At 44.1% G+C, this 5,713-nt stretch overlaps 1 long non-coding RNA gene across 1 annotated transcript; it reads right to left on the bottom strand.

Annotated features, from left to right (window-relative positions):
• Positions 1–3,699: 3,699 nt before the first annotated feature.
• LOC132659913 (uncharacterized) lies at positions 3,700–5,459 on the bottom strand. Its single transcript, XR_009600947.1, has 2 exons — positions 4,684–5,459; positions 3,700–4,144 (listed from the first exon to the last, which is right to left on the bottom strand). It is a non-coding gene; the product is annotated as an uncharacterized LOC132659913 (long non-coding RNA).
• Between the last annotated feature and the right edge of the window lie 254 nt (positions 5,460–5,713).

Raw genomic sequence — 5,713 nt, 5'->3', positions numbered from 1 at the left:
ATTCATCTGTCAAAAGACATCTAGGTTGCTTCCATGCCCTAGCTATTACAAATAGAGCTGCAATGAGCAATGGGGTACCTGTGTCTTTTTCAATTTTGGTTTCCTCAGGGTATATGCCTAGGAGTGGGATTGCTAGGTCATATGGTAGTTTTATTCCTAGATTTTTAAGGAATCTCCATACTGTCTTCCACAGTGGCTGTATCAATTTACATTCCCACCAAAAGTGCAAGAGGGTTCCCTTTTCTCCACACCCTCTCCAGGATTTTTTGTTTGTAGATTTTTTGATGATGGCCATTCTGACTGGTGTGAGGTGATATCTCATTGTAGTTTTGATTTGTATTTCTCTAATAATGAAAGATGTTCAACATCTTTTCATGTGTTTATTGGCCATTGGTATGTCTTCTTTGGAGAAATGTCTGTAAAGGTCTTTTGCTGGGACAACTATCTTGATCTCGAGTGATAGGCAAGTAAAGGCAGATAAGTGTGGAGAAGTAGATGTAGCCACATACATACAGACACACACACACACACACATGAGACAAAAGATATGATGACTATTCCCCAAAGTGGTTCACTCATCCTAAAGAGAAGAGAAAACCACACTGAAGTAAAATGTCTTCACAATTGGTTAGGAAGTATCACCATCTCAATTCATCTAGCCTCAGGAGTGTGAATAGAATTATGAAGAAAGAGAAAGCAGAGATAAATTTCCCTGAAGACAGGTACCTATAGACATAGCTTGGGCTTCCCTGGTGGCTCAGAGGTTAAAGCATCTGCCTGGAATGTGGGAGACCCAGGTTCGACCCCTGGGTCGGGAAGATCCCCTGGAGAAGGAAATGGCAACCCACTCCAGTACTCTTGCCTAGAGAATCCCATGGAGGTAGGAGCCTGGTAGGCTGCAGTCCATGGGGCTGCAAAGAGTCGGACACGACTGAGCGGCTTCACACCATAGACATAGCTTCCTCCCTACTCATCTCATGCAGCTACAGAGATGAACAGAGGATGCAAACCAATAGCGCTTCATCTTCAGGCCCTGAAGATTCAAGCAGTGCCCACAGAAATAGGGAACAGCTCAGCATGAAGCCATAGGTGGCATTTCTAGGCAAATGATAACCTCAAATGAATTATTCTGATTTGAAGTTCAGAATAAAAGAGACAAAGAGACAATCTTTAATAATATCTATAAAAGAGAAAAAGAAATCAAACACCAGCATCAAACAAGATACCCTAGACAAAGTTTACTCTTGCAAATAAAAATTAGGAAAAAAATTTAGAAAATAATGTTTAATAATGTCAGAGAAAATTGATACCAGAATAAAATAAAAATAGCACAGAGTTCTGTTGCCCTAAAGGTCTGGGAGCAACAAGAATGAAGACAGAACAGGAAATCTGGTGCAATGGGTCAGGGGACCTGCAGCCTCTATTGGACTGAGGTGTCAAGTCCACTCTGAGCCCAGCTTTTATTCCCGATTGCAGACTACAAGACTTTCTTTGATCTATCTTTCCCACGACACTACACTGACATAGTCCAGCTCTGCTTGTTTTCACCCCAGGCCATTTCTCTGGAATGGACAACCAGCAATGTTCATGCCTAACGCCGATCTGGTGTTCCAAGGTCCACGCTTTCATGATCCCAGTCACACTCCCTTCTGGGTCTGGCCCTGGAGTCTGTAACAAGGCTATTGTTCTAAGAAAAACATGACAAATAATCATCAACACAGTTTCTTGATATATGCTGTTTTTCCAGGTGCTATTTATATGAAATTTCTCAAGGCTGTGAAAGCACATTATTAGAAATTCCCTCTACAGAGTTCAGTGTTTTAGGAGGGAGATAATATTGCTGGATCTCAAATTCATTTGCAAAATTTACCCTACAGAAAAAAATGAACAAATAGCACTAACATATGTTCAAGATGTCCAAAAAACGCAGAAGAAAAAATGGATCAAGGTAATTTAGAAAAAAAGATAATTAGATACAGAAGAAAGACAATAAAAACTCAGACTATAAAGAATTGGTACAAATAAAAGGACAGGCTCTATAGAACATAAACAATTTTTTAAAACTTTCAGTAAGTAGAGGCTTACCTAAATCTACAGATTTAAAGGGATCATTAAAAATAAATAAAATCAGATTTTGTATTAAAAAATAAAGGGATCATTATACCACAGATAAAAATTAATTAACTGGAATAAACTGCTCTACAAAATCATGTATAAATATGATTAACATCTTATTCATTTAATTATTCAGATTCCCAGCAGCTTTATTAGCAGGAAGTCCAATTATCTCCCTCTTGAATCTCCATCCTCCTACAGAACTATCCAAGCATTCAAAGTCTCCAAAAGGTCAAAAGGAGGCCACTCTGGCCTCCACCTCTATGCAGGAATAGAACTGCACCAAGATTTGTCCGCTCACATCAGTAGCCTCCACCGTAACCCAAGAGGTTACTGAAAATCAGTTCATACAGATCAGGCTAAAAGCAGGTTACCATTAGGCAAATAAGAGAGTAAAAATGTGGCAGGAGAGAGCCATTCCTGGATGCCAAAATGAGTCTCAAAGAATCTCCCTCCAAGATCTTTATTGATTGAAGAGAAAAAATCAAAACACCACATTGGAAAGATGCTGCCAACACCACTTTAACCAAGGGATCCATATTGATGTCCTCTCCAGCAATGGGACATCGTTATAGTTCATGATAGGAGGCACTGATAAGAACATCTTCACTTGTGGGATTTTTTTTTTTTTGGGCCAAAAATATGTAATTTCCATCTGATTGTGCATGATAAAATACCAGACAAACACAAATTGAGGGAGATTCTAAAAAAATAACTGACCAGTGGTGTACTTCAGAAAAGTCAAGGAGAAAGACCGCGGAGGACTGAGGTCATGTGACAAACAGAGCGGGTGAAGGAAGCGTGACCTAAATGCAGCGTGGCGTCCCGAATAGGACACCGGACTGGGGAGGGGACACTGATAAGAACGGAGCAGATCTGAAGAAGCTCTGTGGGTCAGTCAGTTTACTGTGTTCATGTTAATTTCCTGGTTTTGGTCATTCTGTTAAGATTATGGAATCTGTTGTTAACTTAGGGAAAGCTGAGTGAAGAGCAAACGGGAATTGTCTGTACAATTTTTGCAACTTTTCTGTAAGTCTAGAATTATTTCAAAATAGAGAGATTTTTCTAAGTCCATAGAATTCACCTAATCCTGACACAGACGCCAGTCAGGGGCACATTGTCCTTTGAAAGGGAGTGATCCTCAAAGCTGTCCCAGCCAAGTTAGTCCCACTGTTGGGCTCCTCAGAGAGTAGCTTTTAGTGCTCAATTCTTTCCTTTTTTTTTTTTTTTTTTTAATACACAGGTACATCTCAGGGTCCCCGTTGGGTCAGAAGTTCTGGGGTGAGACTGGTTTCTGATTGTGACTTCTTCGTGATATCAAAGGGCACTCCCCAGGTGGCACTAATGGTAAAGAATCTGCCTGCCAATGCAGGAGACTTAAGAGAGGCGGGTTTGATCCCTGGGTCTAGAATATCCCCTGGAGGAGGGCATGGCAACCCACTCCAGTGTTCTTGCCTGGAGAATCCCATGGACAGAGGAGCCTGGTAGGCTACAGCCTATAGGGTCGCCTATAGACACGCCTGAAGCAACTTAGCAGCAGCATAATGTCAAAGCTATGTCTGCCTTTCACCACAGAAAACAATCCACAGAGCAAGCAGAATCTTTATTTCCAATTCTTGAAACATGGAAAGTCAGATTATTGCCTTTCCCTATTTTTCTCATCACTCACTCATCCCAGATGGGCAGACACAGCTGGTTCCCATCCTGCGCCCTGGCCCTGTGAGTCATGTGCTCCTGCTAGCAGCAGGCTCCAGTCCGCTGGGTTGTCACCTACAGGGACTCCTCACCTGAGAGAGGGGAAGAGGCACTGAGGGACCTCAGTCCTGGGCAGCAAGGAAACCTCCAGTGGCGGGAGGAGGTGGGATGGCTTTGTGAGACAAGAGAGCGAACTGCTCAGATAAATCCAGGGTTTAGGATCGAGTCCATTGATTACCAGTCTTCTCAGATGTGACTTTCATCAGGGCCCAACTAGCTGCGCTGGTGCAGGCGTGAACAGCAGAGAGCTAGGTTCATCCAGGGTAAGGTTTTGCTAGACGTGGAACAAAAGAGAAAAGGCATAGCAATTTAGGGTATAAGCAAAGGCATCGTTGAAATGACAAACCTTTTAATTTAAGGGGAAAAAAAGAGAGGTGTTAAAAAAAAAAAAGGCTAGCAAATGGGGAGAAAATGCAGAGATGAATGAATAAGTATATTTTTATGCATTTCCATCTTTGTGCAGATGTTCTACATTTGCTGAATGAATTACTCCTTTAAAAGAGTGAGATTTTATTTTTATTCTTTATATTTTGCATAATATATGTTATACATTCTTGTATCAGTTCAGTCACTCAATAGTGTCTGACTCTTTGGGATCCCATGGACTGCACCAGGCCAGGCTTCCCTGTCCATCACCAACTCCTGGAGCCTACTCAAACTCATGTCCATCGCATCTTGTATATTTTATGTTAATTATCAAATATTTTACATAAAAACACAATGCAGAGGTGAAAACACAAAAATTCTGTTATAAATCTCTTTACAAGGTAGATAATAAAGCCCAACCTTCCATTTACAAATTATGCAACTCACGCTTTGTTTCTCAGATAGAGGATTTCTTTTTCTTTTGAAGAGTAGTCATGCTTAGTTGATAAAGGATTCGAAGTGCTTGTTCTCGGTGAGCTTCCAGTTGGGGCAAGAATTTTGTTCCGGGTAGAACTGATAAAACATTGCTTTAGGAAGATTTTCTGACCACACCTGATCATTATATTCCAGCGTGTTTTCCTCACCATGTCAAGTAAGGCCTGGCTCACGCAAACACAGCTCTCCAGCTGCTCTGGCCCAGCCAGCAAGGACGGTGGAGTCTGCATGACAGTCCAGATGATGTTCGGTACCGGCGGCCACAATCTGGCACAACCGTGAGGGGGCTTCCCTCTTCCCTCAGCTGGTAAAGAATATCCGCCTGCAGTGCAGGAGACCTCAGTTCGATCCCTGGGTCAGGAAGATCCCCTGGAGAAGGGAATGGCTACACACTCCGGTATTCTTGGGCTTCCCTGGCGGCTCCTTCGGTAAAGAACCCACCTGCAATGAGGGAGACCCCGGTTCGATCCGTGAGTCAGGAAGATCCCCTGGAGAAGGGAATGGCTCCCCACTCCAGTATTCTGACCTGGAGAATCCCATGGACTGTCGCAAACAGTCAGCACGACTGAGCGACTCTCACTGAGGCGACAAGAGAATGCCTCGCAGAGACTCCCCAAACGCCCTCGGATGCGCGGCCGGCGTCGCCGCAGCCGACACCGCACCTGTGAGGGGAGCCCGCAGAGACCTCAGGGCTTCCGGGGGACGCGCCTTCGGCCTCAGGCTTGTCTGACCGGCGCCCTCTGCTGCCCTCTGGTGATCCTTAGCGGAAACGCACACACCAAAGCTCCACGAAGGGCTGCAGGAAGGCAATCTAGTTCCGGGGGAGAGGTGACCCGGAAGTGAAGCTGCAGGCGCACTTTCCAGAAGGTGGCTGTGGCGAGAGGCGCAGTGACAGAGGCAGAAGGCCCACGGGTTCGACTTGTGCGCGTCCTTTCCGACCCCGCTCTCGTCTATTCCCTGCAGCTGGCGGTTCTAACAGCAC

This window comes from Ovis aries, chromosome 5 (assembly GCF_016772045.2).
Source record: "Ovis aries strain OAR_USU_Benz2616 breed Rambouillet chromosome 5, ARS-UI_Ramb_v3.0, whole genome shotgun sequence".
NCBI lineage: Eukaryota > Metazoa > Chordata > Mammalia > Artiodactyla > Bovidae > Ovis > Ovis aries.
This window is presented reverse-complemented; position numbering and strand designations above follow the sequence as displayed.